General features: G+C 42.5%; 1 protein-coding gene across 6 annotated transcripts in view; it reads left to right on the forward strand.

The window, feature by feature from the left end:
* The window catches only part of KDM4C (lysine demethylase 4C), a 210914-nt gene that overhangs the window by 163177 nt on the left and 29668 nt on the right, over positions 1-18069 (forward strand). The window lies entirely within an intron of this gene.

Raw genomic sequence — 18069 nt, forward strand, 5'->3', positions numbered from 1 at the left:
ATCAAATCTAAAAGCCTTTGAAGAAGCATTACAGATAAAGAAGATGGCTTGCTTTTGTTTCCTTTTAGTGTGGGGGCTCTTACTGATCATCACTCTCCTACTTAGGAATGCAATAAAACACAATGTCTAAAAACACCACCTTAGCAATATCTTCACATCCTTTATGTAATAGTAGCAATTTCTAATGTTTAAAGACATATATTTGAACAGAAGTAGCCTCAGGACCGGGGATGCGGGTGGCTCTGTGGTCTAAACCACAGAGTCTAGGGGCTTGCCAATCGGAAGGTTGGCGGTTCGAATCCCAGTGACGGGGTGAGCTCCCATTGCTCGCTCCCTGCTCCTGCCAACCTAGCAGTTCGAAAGCACGTCAAAGTGCAAGTAGATAAATAGGTACTGCTCTGGCGAGAAGGGAAACGGTGTTTCCGTGCACTGCTCTGGTTTCGCCAGAAGCAGCTTTGTCATGCTGGCCACATGACCTGGAAGTTGTACGCCAGCTCCCTCGGCCAATAACGCGTGATGAGCGCAGCAACCCCAGAGTTGGTCACAACCGGACCTAATGGTCAGGGGTCCCTTTACCTTTAGCCTCAGGACAACATGACATGTTTACCGGTAGTTGTATAGGTGTTCATAAGACCTTTTTGCCTAGAAATGTGAAGCATGGGCACAACAAACACAGTGGCAGACATGTAGATCTTACAGGCACCCTCATTAGGTGGCAGTGATTGGATTCAGTTTCTGAATGCCCTCAGCAAAGTTGGTTGGAATGGTCTCTAGGATTCCGGAGGTGGGGGATGAGACTGTACTTTCTGTTGGAAAACTGCAACCAAGAATGATATAGAATGTGTGGAATATGAAATAGCACAGTGGCTGTCCCCATAGTTTGTTTATTTTAAGTACTAGATGCATATAGCTTTTACTGAATTCAAATGCTCAAAATGCATTTGTGTAGTCCATGCAAAACAGGGAAGAGCTCTGTCCTATTCATAGCTGTCAAGTCCTCCCCCTTTTAAAGGGAAATTCCCTTATGCTGAATAGGCTTCCTCGCGAGAAAAGGGAAAACTTGACAGCTATGGTCCTACTGCAAAAATTAACGCAGCAAATCATTTGTATTGTGCAGGAAATTAGAATCATTAGGCAATTACAGTACAGTAGTCCCTTCAGACCTTTTCAAATTCCTGAAAATACTCTGGAGCTGGGGTCGGCAACCTGCGGCTCCGGAGCCGCATGTGGCTCCTTTACAGCTTTGCCGTGGCTCTCTGCCCCTGCCTGGCTCACGCAGCCTCTTTAACCCTATCGGGGCTTCCTACTCGTCGGCTCCGAAATGGTGGACTTGCCGAGGCTGGAAGAGTTGGGTGACGGAGGCACGGATAGCCCAGCCCTGATAGGGTTAAAGAGACACACTTGCTGGGAAAGAGAGAGGCGGGCACAGCTGCGAGAAAGGGCAGCTTTTGAGGAGCCGCTGAAATGGTGTTGTTGCTGCTGCTGCTGCCGCCTCCTCGGGAGGCGGAGGTGGGGCGAGCGGGAGAGGTGTGTAAGGGGTGGGGGCTCGTCTCTTTCCTAGGGGGGAAAGAGGGGTAGGAGGGTGGTCGAGTGCTCTTGGTTCGCTTTATTTATGAGTTCTGTGTAGCAGAGGGGAGCTGGCACTGGAATTTTGTGAATCGGTTAAAATCTCAATTTTATATTAATTGTTAAAGTAAAGCCTCCTTGCTGGCTGCTTTTCGTTGATCAGTCCATTGTAACATCAGCGGGTTTGGAATGCACACCTATTGTCTTATCTGATCTCTCCCAATTGAGAGTGTCAATTGAAAGTGTAAACACATAGCACCTTTGAAGTCAGGAGCTGAAAAAGGGGTTTCCTCAGTCTTAGAGTCCCATCTGTTACTCATTCATAAAATGTATAAGGTCCTTTTTCCTGCCCCCTTTTGATGACAGGACGGAGGAAATAACAATTAAATGTTGGGGTGTTTTGACCTTTTGTTTGAATGATAAAAAAGTGCTTTTGTTTGAATGATAAAAAAGCTCCGGAGCCGCAGGTTGCCGACCCCAGTCCAATCCAAACCTGATAGTGACTTTTCTCTTTTATTTTCTCTTTCCACCCCTTTCCCCATGCTTCTCTCTCTTTCCCCACACTCCTCCTCCCCCCAAATTCCTTTTAGGATTTTCAGTTTTCGCTTCACTCCCCCCCTCACGGTGTTTCCCGCTCAAACTGGTCCTCCTTTTCTTCTATCCCCCCCCATCCTCATTGCATCCTTCTTCTCTCTGCCCCCCTTTGCCACACACACACACACACACACACACACACACACACACACACACACACAGAGAGAGAGAGAGAGAGAGAGAGAGAGAGAGAGAGAGAGAGAGAGAGAGAGACTGTTTGTTCCCCTGCCCCCTTTCCTTGCATGTCAGAACTGGAGCTTAAATAAGTTCTTCTTTCTGCTCTGCTACAATATAAACCTACCCTTCACATTCTTGAGCACTGTTCTTTCATTCACCCCCCTTTTTTGCTTGCTTCTGTTCTATAGCTGCAATATCAGCTCTCTCCCCCTTCAATACATACTTCAATACAGTAAATCTCTTGCTGATTGGTGCTGATTCAAAGTCTTGGAGGGCACCAGGTTGACAAAGGCTGCTTTACACAGCCAGCGTTCTACACTTCCCCACCTCTACTTGCTCCCCTGTGGTTTGTGTGTGTGCCCCGCCCTCTTCGCCCGCTCTGCCTTTCCCCCCTCCTTCCCTTTGGAAAAGGGAATACTCTTCCATGCCTTTTTTCCTGCTCTGTAACTGGATTAGTTTTGAGCATGGAACAGCTGTATTAAAAATCCAGAGAATGCAATAAAGCATCACTTAATATTTGGTTAAAGGATTATTTCATACAATCATAGAATTGTAGAATGGGAAGGGTCCCGAGGGTCATCTAGCCCAACCCCTGCAATGCAGGAATCCTGCCCACAGCTGTGAGCCATCCCTGGGTAGGCTCGAACCACCAGCCTTGTGGTTAACAGCCAGACGCACTGACCCATCAAACTGTAAAGAGCAACTGGTTCTTATTATTAAACAATTCCTGCACCCGACATACAGAGGAAATGAATCATAAGCTATCTCTGTGCTGTGAAAAAACAACAACACCTCTACAGTATTGATTGTTAATTTCTGCCAGGCCAGACTGTTGCTCAAAGGAGCAGGAGTGGTGAAAGAAGTTTGCAACCTTAATTTCATATGAAAACAGCTGTCTGGCAAACTGCTTTCTGAAGCACTTTCCCCCTCTTTTGAAAAGGCATGGGGCTTGGGCCAAGCAGGGAGGGGGGGGGACTTCAGGCAGGGAGATGGGTGAGGGGCTGGGTGAGGTGCAAAGAGAGGTGGGTTTCGGTTAGGACCGTTAGGTGTAAAGGGGGCAGGGTTTGGTGAGCTGTGGGGGAAATAGGGTTGGCAAAGGGGATGGCGAGTGGAGCAAGCAGGGGTGGCAGCCTGTATAGGATGAGGGGCTTACATCTAGGCATGCTAGGAAGCCGCTACCCCTTTGGACAGTTTTAGAAATGGAGTCAGGGAACTAGGCTGGGAGTGGAGAACAGTGTGTTCTTTAGAGGCTGCTGGATCAGGCCAATGGCCCATCTAGGCCAGCATCCTGTTCTCACAGTGGCCAGCCAGACTCCTGTGGGAAACCCACAAGCAAGACCTGAGCACAAGAACTGTTAAGTGAAAGTCCTTTTTTTCTTCAGATTGACAGCTGACTGCACGATCCTGTATATATAGCATTAAGTTAAGAAACAATATATGCAGTGTTATATTTGTTTTAAATGTCGCAATGGTTTTGCGGCTCCCAGTTTTTTTTTTCCTTCAGAAGCGGGTCCAAGTGGCTCTTTTTGTCTTAAAGGTTGCAGACCCCTGTCTGGAGTATTTACAGTTATTAGAATTGTAGCATGATAGGATGAGCCTGCCCTTGGGGTGGAAACAGTGAGCTAGAAGATGACCAGTCAGGCTTTCTAATTGGTTCCAGGTGGGTGATGATGAACTGGGCCCAAAGCATAAGATGGGAGTGAGCAGGCCTTCCCGTGAACAGCACTTCCCGTGGGAAGATGCTGAAATGAAATTGCATCCCTAGGCATCCAGCTGACCAAAAGTCAAATCAACACTGTTAGGCAAAGCAGCTGTTCAAGATCTACCCCTCTTGAAGAGTCTGCATGGGGAAAACCCTGGTCAAGGTTGTCTAACAGGATACCTGAGTGAGAAGGAAGTGCAGAGGAAATATGAAAAAGGTTATGAACTTATTGCTGTACCCTGGGGACAGCAGGACTCTACAAAAAGCCCATTAAAACATAGGACATAAACTGCATTTTAAATTAACATGGGGAGTTGAGACAACTTGGGTGAGTTCATAATTCCTTGAGCTGGATAAACACAGATTATGTTCTATAGATGAGGTTGGTTTTTTTTTAAATAATGTGGAATGCCAAAGCATTTTTGTCCCATTGGTAAAATATATTTGTGATATACATCATCTTCATTAGCAAATGTATAGCAAGACTGTTTTTTGACAGCTATGATTGTTCTGAGAGCTAGAGCTCATGACAAATCTTGACTTCCAGTTGGCCAAAGGTTTTTTAAATCCCCCCTCTCTCTATTATTTATTACATTTATGCCCCACCTTTCCCTAAGGAGCTCAAGGTGGCGGACATTGTTCTTTATGTCCCCGGGTTAATCCCCACAACAGCCCCATGAGGGAGTCTGCTCACCGATAAATATCGGCATAACCCCTATTTACCGTGCTCCGTTCTACTTAACATCGCTTACGGCCGCATCTCATCGATATGCCTTCATTAAAGCTAGGTTCAATGTTTTTCCAACAAATGTGCTGAGACATAGATTTACTAAGGGCCAAGTCTCTTCAATGTGTGCTTGCGAAATGAAATCAACTGAATCTTTACACCATGTTATATTTATCTGCCCTATGTACAGTTCGGCTCGTGCTAGTATATTAAACTCCATAATCCAGCCTATGGCTGACAATCCAGTTGACCTTCAGCTAGCTTGGGTTCTTCAAGATGTGGACCCTTATTTCTCTCTACAGGTTGCTAAATTCCTAACAGCCGTCCTCTCGTACAAGAGACGGAATGGAATGTTAGCTGATTATTGATAGTTATAAGAATTTTTTTTAATGACATCAGATATTGATTTTAGTTTAGCGCCTAAATTTTTTAATCTTAATCTTAAACCTTCAAGATATGTTTTTTTGAATTGTTAATATTTGTCCTTGTGAGCTGTGAATTGTGTTATATTATCTGTGGTTTGTACGAGTCTGCGGTTTTTATTTGATTTTTATTTGATTTGTTTTGTTGTGTTGTGTTTTATGATGGGCGTACAGCCAAATAAACATCTTTTCTTTGCTTTGCCCCACCTATCCCTAAGGAGCTCAAGGTGGCGGACATGGTTCTTCATGTCCCCGGTTTATCCCCACAACAGCCCCATGAGGTAGGTTAGGCTGAGAGATAGTGACTGGTGCAAAGTCTCCCAGTGACCTTCATGGCTGAGTAGAGACTAGAACCCTGGTCTCCCGGATCTCAGTCCAAGACTCTTAGATAATGCTGGCTCTCAGATTTAGATTCAAAAGAAAGTTATAGAAAAGAGAGACTCAAAGCAAAATAGTTATAAACCACTATTTCTATGAATAAGTTGCTACATCTGTACTTAAGCACATTAAAGAGGACTTCAAAGATGGTGTAATATACAACACTATTGCCTTCAAGTAGTTGAGCATTTGGTTTCCCAGTCCAAATACCATGTGAGATCCTGAGATTTTGTTGTTCCCCGACAGCCCTCAAAGATTTTGATTATAAGCTTCTTTAGTATGAGGTTGGAAGATCAAAGGCAGCCTACTTAGAGATCTATCAGAAGCCAACTTTAGTGCCTTGGGGCAACTTTTGTCCTTGCGAGTAATCATAATTTGTCAGTAAATGTAGATATCACAATAGCTTTAATTGCTCTGTAAAATAATTTTTTTTCTTCTCATTTCAAAATGCACAACGTACGAATCGTAAAGATGAGTAGATTTTCAATAAATTTGTGAATGTGCATACATAACAGCTTTATAGCTTTGTCTATTTGGTGGGAAATGTACCAGAGACTGAGATCGTTTTCTTATCATGATCAGATGCCCTAATATGCAGACATATTGGGTCATGGCTTTGGGCAGCATTCTCATTGTAGATGTTGCAGGCCAGCTTGTGTCCTGTCAATGAAGAGGAGGGACAACTGGAAAGTGAGGGGACTGCAGTGTTTTGGATATAGTAGTACAAGAGTGTGTTTGTTTATGTGTGTGTATCACATACATACAACAGATTCCCATATGAAAGTATAATGTGGAACCATACTAACTGGTGGAGGGGGGAAGGTTGATGAAAGAAAGATTAATTGGAGTAAGATTAGTTTATGACTTTCATCTTTTAAACAAGGAGAAGGAAATGTTTGTGCCTTTCATGTCCCTCTCAGATCTCTTTACCTCGGTGCAAAAGGGATTGTGAGGAACAAACCCAAGCCAAAGCAAGATATGATACCAACTGGAATCTTAAACTGAAGATCAAGAATGCAAACAGTTACTGTTGCTTACTCTGTCTCAATAGAGCCTAGATGTATCACAGGCTGTATATTCTGGTCATTGACAATCTCCAGAAGTGCCTATTTATTCTTTCCATCATGGGAAGAAGCAAACAGAGCTAATCAAATTGAAATAGTCCTGAAATATCTCTTGCTGCAGTCCAGTCAATCATAGCTCTTGACACTAAAAATGGCACTGACAGCAGCAGGAGAAGAGAGGATGGATTAAAAAATAAAATTTAAAAAGTCACGTATAGCTTGCAAGTCTCTTTCTTTCAGTGCCTTGCATCTGGTTCGTTAAAATGATTCCAGAATACACCTTCTGGGGTCGCTGAAAGATTTCTAAGTAGAAAAACCCACATCCAATGCAGACATTTGCCTGATTACTTACAGCTCAGCTCATTATTCAGTTGTCATTCTTAGCTCCAGATTACTCAAAGCTTTAGTTCCAAATACCTCCAGGGCAGGAGAACCTTTAGGGAATAGTCTTAAAGCTGGCAACTCTGTCAAACACTTGCAGCAGACCACACAGCCAACAAATCTGAAGTCACTGTTGTTGCTTTAAAAAGAATGAGGACTGAGCTACACTGAATCAAGTGCCAAAATTCCTGTAGTCAAAAATAGCTGAACACATTCCCCAATGCTGAACATTTTGTTTATCCTTGAAGCATTTTCATCTATATAAACATAGAGGGCAAATATATATTTACAATAAGTAAAGTTACTTTGTATGAACCCTTTTCTACAGGCTTTGCACATTACACAGAAGCATTGAAATAGAAAGTGGAAGTTGTGCATTTCAGAATTTCCCCACACGAGGTTCCCAAGTACATATCTCAAATGTGGGGGAACTACACAATTCTTTCCTTCCATCCAGGATATACAAACCATCTCATTAGGAACAGAGTATTTCTAACAAATTAACCCATATCCCATTTGTAGTATTGAATATGCTTTAAGTCGACAGCAAGAGGGGCGTACAAACAGTGTATAGGAGGGACATGTCACATACATCCAGTAAAACTGAGAAAATGCAAGCAAGTTAACTGGTGTCCTATACGACACTGACTGTGAAACATCCTGGGACCATTAACCAGAAAATTGGCACTGTTGAAATTTCTTTTTTGATCTTACTGACTTCCGGGGAGGAATCATGGCAGACTAGATATCTGCTGCTGGCACTCCTGCCAGCAGAAATAATTATGCAGTGACAAGAGGTAATCAAGACATAAATCTTTATTGCCAAACTCCCTTCTGAATGAGATGGGGGGAGGGGTAAAGCCCCACAAGCTCAGAAATAGGCATTCATCAAACCGTGGTACAGAAGCCTTTGGGAATGGAGAGCCGTCAAAAGCAAGAAAAAGCCACTGGCCCACACGCTGCAAAATCATCCTTGAATTGGGGTTTCAGGTCTGCAAACCTCTTTTTAGCAATGGTTAAGGCTGGAAATTAGCATGAATGGGATTTTCTATCTTTTAAATAACACCCAGAAAAGGAGCAGGCTGCTGGGTGACGAAAGAACAGGTTGGAAAATATATCAAGAAAGCATACATTAATTGACTACCCCGAAAGATCATAATGATTCTGAAGTTGCTTGTAGCCTTTGCTTGGCATTGCTTGCTAATCTCTATTTCTTCTTGTGCTGAGGAAAATTTGTAAACCCCCCGAGTAAGACTCAACCTTTAAGTCTACTACTTCTCCAAAGAAAAGGGCTTCTGTTTCTCCCAACAGCCTACTAGCTATATTGTTTGGACATTTCTGCTTCTGTTCTTAAAGCAGCCAAAAAAACACAACATACGTGGTTCCTCACACTGTACCACTATGTGTTACACTTTCGGATCTGGTTAGTTGCAGGTGTCTCACTTGGTAGTGAATATCTGTTAGCTAGGATACTTCAACATCTGTTTATATAACCTGCAAAAAGGAAGGCATAGCTTTGCAATTAGAAGACTATTTTACTGTGCTGCTTGCAGAGCTGTTCCGCTTGGCCTTTGGACTGACTGAATCTGACCCCGGTGTTACCCTCCCGTAAGGTTTTATCCTACAGATATTTAAATGAGGTTCTACTTGTAGATGCCTAATTTTAAAATTGAATTTTAACATTGGATTTAATCTGTATTTTAATTGAATTGTTTCTTTTATGCTTGCTTTGATATTTTTGTTGTTAGCCGCCCTGAGCCCGGTCTTGACTGGGAAGGGCGGGGTATAAATAAAATTATTATTGTTATTATTATTATCATGATGCATATAATTTTGCCCACTTTTATCCTTATATCCCATATTTTATTATATATTGCAGAATTTGGACCGAAAGGTCAGTTATCTCCACATGTCCAAGCAAATTTAGGGGTGCGATGAACCCCTTAAGAAATATTACTAGTCTTATCTAAAGTCTTCCTTCAGTCTTCCATAGAGGTGTCAACTGAGCAGGAATGGTCAGCATTTCCTCTTGACTTCCTTTTTAGGTGAAACTGGTGGCAACCATTTTTCTAAGCCTGAACAGTTGTAATTAGCCTCTTCCAGCTGCCCTGGGCTCCTTTGGAAGAACAAGAAAAACTCATTATAATAAAACTCATTATAAAAACTCATTATAATAATTACTACTGCTATTATTTCTCCTCTTCTTCTTCCTCCTCCTCCTTATTGAAAGAACACAATCTGGTCAACTAGGATACTGCATCCTAAAATCTAAGAGCAAAAGCATGATGGATATAATATATGTACAAGATATATGGGATAGGAAACAGTTCAATAAAAAACAGATAGCTGAAGCAAATAACCCATGTCATATTGCTTCAGGAAAATGGAAAAGAAACCAATGTCACTAGCCTGTATTAATCTGTAGAATGTTTCTGTTCCATCACTACATTTTGTGATCTGCAATAAATATCTTCTATCAAACCGTCCAATGGAAACCTTTTTAGAATGCAACCAATCCATTCTGTCCAGTATGCCATTTCCAGTTGTGGAGTCTGTTCCCCACTATTAACTGCATTAAAACTTTCCATGCTTTTTTTTTTCTTTAAAAAATTAACCCAATGACAATGAATGAGGTTGTTTGTGTGATGATACTGCCAGGAAATCATTCAAGAATTTCACTATCCTGGTTGTTTGAGTCCTTCTAATTTCAACAAACCATCTGAATTAATTACTGGACCCTATGTACCCATCACCTCCATATAAAAGCAACATTGAAATAACAAGATATCAAAAGTAACAAAACCAAAGCAAAAGCTATTGGTAGTTTTTCATATTAAATGAGGTGTTTACTGTGAGTAAAGATTTAATTTTATACACGCCTGTTAGTAAGGCCCTTGGAACTCAGTGGACATGTACAGGAATGCACTATAAAATCAACTGCAATTCATGTAGACTAAATATTCAAAATATTCAAAATAACTATAACATAACAGCTATTATTTAAAAACTAATTTTCTTCTGCTCATTTCTTTGTTTTCCCTTCCTATTCCCCACCTCTTTATAAATACAGGCAGTTTGTTGCTTCTCCCCATGTCTCAATAAGATAAATGAACAAATTCAGAATATTTCCCATGCCTCATCTGTCTACTCCCCAAGCTGTCAGTGAGCTCATGCTAGAAGTCTGCAGCAAGCAAACTGTATTTTAAAATATATAAAAATAAGAATATTGCTTCCATGGTAACCTCACAACTTTTACCAGATCTGTTCATGTGTCTGTACCCACGTCTATTTGAATACATATCTTACAAGTATATTTATGGAATTTTTCGAATCTTTACTTGAGGCGATTGTGCACCAGTATGTTATTGCAGTATGTTATGCACCAGTATGTTATTGCAGTAGACATGCCCTCTACATTTCCTTGGTCCTGCCTCTTAACTACCTCTTCCTCCACCATTGATCCATCTGCTAAGTTAAGGTTGCTATATTTCAAAAAGTGAAAATCTGGACACAAAGGTGTGGCAAAACCACATTGGAAATAAGACAAAGGAACAGAGCTCTTGACCAGCAAGTAGCCTGAGAGAGAGAAGGAAAAGAAAAGAATCTCTCCCCTTCCTCTCCAGGCCATTTTTATTATAATTAAGGTGACACCAAGATTCAAATGTTGGATTATGGAGAAAGCTAGAGAGTTCCAGAAAAACGTCTACTTCTGCTTCATTGACTATGCAAAAGCCTTTGACTGTGTCGACCACAGCAAACTATGGCAAGTTCTTAAAGAAATGGGAGTGCCTGATCACCTCATCTGTCTCCTGAGAAATCTCTATGTGGGACAAGAAGCTACAGTTAGAACTGGATATGGAACAACTGATTGGTTCAAAATTGGGAAAGGAGTACGACAAGGTTGTATATTGTCTCCCTGCTTATTTAACTTATATGCAGAATTCATCATGCGAAAGGCTGGACTAGATGAATCCCAAGCCGGAATTAAGATTGCCGGAAGAAATATCAACAACCTCAGATATGCAGATGACACAACCTTGATGGCAGAAAGCGAGGAGGAATTAAAGAACCTTTTAATGAGGGTGAAAGAGGAGAGCGCAAAATATGGTCTGAAGCTCAACATCAAAAAAACCAAGATCATGGCCACTGGTCCCATCACCTCCTGGCAAATAGAAGGGGAAGAAATGGAGGCAGTGAGAGATTTTACTTTCTTGGGCTCCTTGATCACTGCAGATGGTGACAGCAGTCAGGAAATTAAAAGACGCCTGCTTCTTGGGAGAAAAGCAATGACAAACCTAGACAGCATCTTAAAAAGCAGAGACATCACCTTGCCGACAAAGGTCCGTATAGTTAAAGCTATGGTTTTCCCAGTAGTGATGTATGGAAGTGAGAGCTGGACCATAAAGAAGGCTGATCGCCGAAGAATTGATGCTTTTGAATTATGGTGCTGGAGGAGACTCTTGAGAGTCCCATGGACTGCTAGAAGATCAAACCTATCCATTCTTAAGGAAATCAGCCCTGAGTGCTCCCTGGAAGGACAGATCGTGAAGCTGAGGCTCCAATACTTTGGCCACCTCATGAGAAGAGAAGAATCCTTGGAAAAGACCCTGATGTTGGGAAAGATTGAGGGCACTAGGAGAAGGGGACGGCAGAGGACAAGATGGTTGGACAGTGTTCTCGAAGCTACGAACATGAGTTTGACCAAACTACGGGAGGCAGTGGAAGACAGGAGTGCCTGGCGTGCTATGGTCCATGGGGTCACGAAGAGTCGGACACGACTAAACGACTAAACAACAAGATTCAAATGCTCCAATAAGATTCTAGTACAGTGAATAATTAACAGCGACTATCCTGAAATCCTACCCCCTTCTCACATTCCCCTGATTAACACTACAAAGCATGTGAACAGGAGCAGAAGCAGGAAATTGTAAAAGCAGTAAACACACACAGAAACCTGTGAAAGATAGTAGATCTACATCAAAGGCACTTTGGGAGGATGTTTGCCAGAGAGGAATGCAGAATGCCCTTTTGGTCAAAGACACCAAATGTTTTACAACCAGGCAGGAAACAAATGGCAACAGATGCCTGTTTCTTGAAAACCAGCCTGAAACGTGCTTGCAAGGTAGAAAGCAATGGAGTCAGTAACCATCCCAGAAACCTATGTCCAAGACCAGGAATTTCATAATTCAGGCAGCAGAGGTATATCAAGGGAGCCACGAAGCTCAGACATCCTCCACAAGCGCACATAATTATGAATACCTGATTCCCTTCCATAGATCACTAGAAAGTCACCCCTACACAAAGGTTGTTGAGTTTTGTTTTTGTGTTGAAGTTTTTGAGCAATTTTAAAGGAAATTCACCCCAAAAAATAAACACTTCAGACATGGGTTGCCATACATCTAGGTTTCCCCAGACATTTAGCAATTTTCGGAAATTCCACCTGGACACTGTTTCTGACGGACGGATCCCAGATATGTCTGGGGAAGACCCGGATGTATGGCAGCCCTAGCTAAGTTGTAAGAAAACAGAAGCCAGATTAGCCCTAACTCAATGAGGGTTTGAGACCCATCGGCTACCCTCACCTGGTTTTTAGCAGCCTGTTGAAGCTGTTCCTGAGGTACGGCTGCTGTCGCATGATGACAGCTTCTAGCAGCGACAGGTGAGAGCTGAGTGCAAGATGGGGACCAAGGGTGGACAAACTATGCCAGAAGGAGCATGATGTGTCCCCTGCCAGAAGTACTAACCCTCTCAACATCCCATATACTCCCCCCAAATACAAGATGCTGCACAGATAACAAAAAAATCATTACAGTATATGCTTGTTTCCTAGCCATCTTGGGGAGTTTTTTTTTAATAAAAAAATAAAAAAGAAATGTTGAGCTGTGATGTAAATAATGCTAAGATTCTTGATTACTACGGATTGTTAGGTTCATTGTTCTCCAATAGGGTAATGTGAAGACAGATTAGGTATATGGCTGCAAGGGATTCCATTCATTTCTTTGGTTGCACTAGGCCCTAGAAGGGAGACTAATAGAGGAGATGAATACTGTCGGGTTAACTATGTACAAGTGCAAATTCACTTCAAATGTGACTTCTTACCTGTGAGTTTGGAGAGAAGAATGAGTAAATCAGGAAGTGAGGCTTGCATACTTTAAAACTCCATACAGCATTGCCACATACCTTTTTAGAAGGGGATCCAGTAATATTTATTATTATTATTATTATTTGACTTTACGTTTAGTTCTCAATCAATTAGACTTTTCACCCTTCCTTGCTGTTCTGATCATAAGAGTATGATCAGATTGGGAGATTACATGGTTATCTGAATGTGGGGTCTCCTATGAACTGGAAGATTAAGCTCACTTCAAATAATGCACTAGACTCTCTTCATGGGCATGGGGGAACTGGGTATGAAAGGACAACCAAAGCCCATTTATGATTGCTCCCTGAGGAGCATCACGGGGAAGTAAGGAAACTGCTATCTGAACATGCTCTCCTTCTGGACTATTGCACGTTTCTTGTGAAAATAGTTGATGATCCATGAATTGTTCACCTCTAGCAAATTCATAAAGGCATCTTTCTTTAACCCTAACATACGGGTGACTTTTTGTGGTTCACTAGAGAATTATGTAGAAATGCTGCCTGGTGGCACAGGCTTCCTAAACCACATTGTCCACATCACTCATAAGATATTTACATCTGCAATGTGCTCCACTTCAGCAGATAAGACAAATGGCAGTTCCCCCTTGTACTTCAGAAATTTAACATTATCCTACCCAGCAGCAGAGAGCATTCACCTATATAATTGACCATGGCCTCCTCCTGCCCAGAGCATAGGGACTCTGGTCGGTTCCTATTTCAGATCTTTAAGACACATTGCAGCACATAGTTGAAATGCCACTAGGCCAGCCTCAAGGTAGATGAAATTTTGATATGAATATTTGTATCGCCATCATAGTTCCCTGTCTTGAGTTTGAAAAGATTCCTGTTTCTAAATATTTGAACATGCAAGTCTTAAATGTGACTGCCTGTCTCAAGACTATTTCCATCTCTCTTGGTGGGGAGGAGTGTGTGTGTTTTTAATTTAAATTATCTCTTTAGAGGTTTGTAGGGGAAAAGAAAATATTTATCTTTTAGCTTATTGATATCAGCAGGCAAGCTAGCTAGTCTCAGAAGGATGGAAGGTTTATTGGTTAAGAGATGCAGGCACCCAGTTTGTGATAAAGGAATTCTTTGCATTTTTCCTCAGCAAAGTAAATTGCTTGTAGGATATTGCACAGAACTTAATCCTTTCAGAGCTGCATCTCAGTAAACCTGTTTTAAAATGCTGTCTGCTATTAAATAGTTAATGTTGTGTATGTATACACATGTATGTAAAACAGAGATGAAACTGAATTGCACAAAGAAACTTCCTGGGAAACAGTTCAGAACAGGCTCACTTCTACACAGACACATTTGTGGCCCTGAGTAAATTTTATGTATTTGAAGGAGCATACCAGAAATGGGATGGATAGATAGGAATCATAATTATCTTGCTACTTTTGGGGTGTTTGCTATGCATTTTCGTATCATTTGGCCAACTGACTATCGATCCAGAACTCATCATAGCATACATGAGTGGACCTGCTTCGTGCTTCCTCACATTAGATTGCTGTCCAGAATTTTATTTTTTCATGCCAGTTGCTGGTTCTATTCAATGAAAAGTCCAGTTGCATGTTTAGACCTTTAAACCTCCCCCCCTTAAATAAATTCAGACAAGACTCAAATTTTGGTTTTGGTTTTGGTTTTTGGCAGAATTTAGGCCACAACTTTATTGATTACATCAGGTGAGTGGTTGCATAGGCTCTGGTTCGACTAGCTCCCTGCACCCTTGCAGGTAGCGCTGACCCAGGGCACCAGCATAGGTCAGCCAAGGGGATGGCATAGGTCAGCCACCTGGAATGGCAGAAAGCCGGAGACATGCTATGTCCACCACCCAGATATCCCCCTCTCAGGGTTGACCAAACCATTGAGTCCCTGAATTCCTTTAATGGAATACCATTCACATAGGGATGGCGAGAGCGTTCCCCCATCCCTATCACCTGAAGCAGAGCCTATCTGCCACGAGAGCACCCGCGCTCTCTGCCAGTATCCATGCCTGTATCCAATCCCTTAACCCCGCTGACACGGAGCCATAAATCATTCCCAGTCACAGACAGATGAACCCCATCAAGCCTGTAAAGGGACGCATTGTGATAGGTAATGCCTGGGTGATGGACCACCATCCTGCCCAAAGCCAGAACCTTCTTGGCTACTGCACTCTGGACGCGCCACCTGGCCCTCTTGGTGGCAGCTGGGCAATGACTTCCTCTCCATTCGCGTCGCAGCAGCAGTTGCGACCAGAATATTTTGAGTCCAGGAAGAGCTGCTTTCAACTCTTCCAAGCCCTCCTGCATGCGGGTCCACAGGCTTAAGCCGGGAGCTTCTGGCAGGTTGTTGTCACCCAGCTGCACCACCATCGCCACAGGCGTGCCTTCCGTAGACACCTTTGCCTGCACTGTTGGAAGCAGTTCCTCCCAACGCATTCCTCGCCTGGATGTCCAGGACAGTCTCACATGGTCGGGGAGCCCAAGCCTACATCCAAATCCAGACCCCACCGCCCTCTTGCTGGCCCAGTGGGTCATTGCTAGGTCCGCCTTCCTTGCACATTTGGATAGTCGGGCACAACAACCTGTGTATAATGAAATTCACTGAGCCTCCCTCCCACCCCCCACCCCACAACACCCTGTATCTTTTTACTGGATCTTAAAAGTTTTAATTCTATTGATGTTCAACTGTTTTTAAATGATTTTAAAAAAATGTTTTTAGCTTTTCTTATTTAATTTGTAAGCTGTCTTGAGCCCCTCTCAGGGAAAAAGGCAGGATATAAATACGGTGATATTTTTCTAGAAAAAGAAGTGCCATAAAGGTAAAGGTAAAGGGACCCCTGACCATTAGGTCCAGTCGTGACCGACTCTGGGATTGCGCGCTCATCCCGCATTATTGGCCGAGGGAGCCGGCGTATAGCTTCCAGGTCATGTGGCCAGCATGACAAAGCCGCTTTCTGGCAAACCAGAGCAGCACATGGAAACGGCGTTTACCTTCCCGCTGTAGCGGTTCCTATTTATCTACTTGCATTTTGACGTGCTTTTGAACTGCTAGGTTGGCAGGAGCTGGGACCAAGCAACGGGAGCTCACCCCGTCACAGGGATTCGAACCGCCAACCTTCTGATCAGCAAGCCCTAGGCTCAGTGGTTTAACCCACAGCACCACCTGGGTCCCAGATAACTCATCATAAACACATCCCTTGTTCTCTTATAATGGCTATGGCACCCACCTGAGAGGTGCTGTGACTGAGTTCCGGAGAGTTTCAGCTTTAAAAAGCCCTGGATAAATATATGATGATTGGGATTAAGGCAAGGTTGGGGAACCTGCAACCCTCCATATGTTGTTAGACCACAACTCTCATCATTCCTGACCATTGGCTATGCTTGCTGGGGCTGATGGGAATTGGAGTCCTACAACACCTGGTGGGCTACAGGTTCTCTGTTCCTGGGCTAAGGGGACAGTGGAGCCTACCCTTAATTGGTGATCATTTATTTTAAGGAATTCTGATGACTGATTGTTTGCTGTGAATAAATAATCTAGGAAACATTAAATAATATAACATATTGGATGCTGTATTTTAATTCTCTGACATGAAGAAATTCACTTGCCTTTTAAAGTAACAGCAGGCTACAGAGATACTGCAGCTTTCAAAGGCATATGAAGTCAGCAAGAATACATTGTAGTAAGAAACATTTTGCCTTTTGTGTCAAACAGGAAATGTAAAGTTTATAGAATCAATTGTAAATCCATATCAATTTGACGTGCTAACTGTATTTTCCCTAAGAATGGTTTAAATAGGTTTAATTTAAGTATATAATTACAGAATGCTATTACATTTCATTTTTTTCCTGTGGCAGTATGGCAAAACAAATGCAATTTCTGCATTTACAGTTTTGCAAAATCCCTCAGCCTCCCTCATTCCATAATGTTAGAAAAAAACAATTTAGTAAATTGGTAGATTTGTTTGTTGCTTGGTCTATTTTTACTTTTCTACTGAGGAGGCCAAAAATGAGGATAACAAGTTGAAACACAATTGATTTGAAACTTAATTAAGGCAATAGATGGTTCAGTTGACAATGATGAAAGTGGTGGTATCTAGTTTGTCCTGGTTGGGATTGCAGTCCTTAAGAATCAGGCTTGCAGCTTGAGGGTGCTATTAGCGCTAGCATTACATGGGTACTGAAGTGGAGTCCGTGGTTCAGAGCAGTGCGATTGGTGCACATGTTTGCAGCCTCTTCTCCATAAACACAATCTTTCCAGAGTGATCTGTTTCCTGATAACATCTGGCATGACCGGTCGAAGACATTTTGGCATCAGAGAACCCCAAAATGGGGCACACCTCCTTCCCACCAGGGAGGACAGGCGAGTGAAGATTGACATTAGGAACAAGGCAGGGGAGAAAGATTAAGATAGACAGTTGCCTCACGTGGCTGACCCTGACATCTGGGTTAGATTATAGTGGCATGTTGTATGTGGGGTTGCTTCTGAGATAGCAACTGGTTCAGAATATGGTGGCCAGGCTGTTAACTGGGACCTGCCATCCGAAATAAATTTTGCCAATGAGTAAAAGACCATAACTGACTCCCAGTTTGTTTCCAAACACAATTCAAATTTCTTGAGTTACCCTGTTAGCAGACCACTTGGGGCTTTACAGTATAGATTATTTTGAGAACTGCCTTCTACCATATAACTGCCTTCTACTCATTTGTTTTGAGATATCAGCTCCATGTCTTTTGTCCTCAAAGTTTAGGACAGAATACGTACCCTAAACCTAGCCATCTGGTATCTACCTTGCTAGGTATCTTCTAAGTGCCAGAATAACAGTGCAATCCTATTTATGTTTACTTACGTTTAGTAGGGGGAGATAAAACACACTGCCCTCATAAGATGGTTTACATACATTTTTTTTAAAATTAAAAAAATATGGTATCA

The sequence above is a fragment of the Zootoca vivipara genome, chromosome 16 (assembly GCF_963506605.1).
Source record: "Zootoca vivipara chromosome 16, rZooViv1.1, whole genome shotgun sequence".
Taxonomy (NCBI): domain Eukaryota; kingdom Metazoa; phylum Chordata; class Lepidosauria; order Squamata; family Lacertidae; genus Zootoca; species Zootoca vivipara.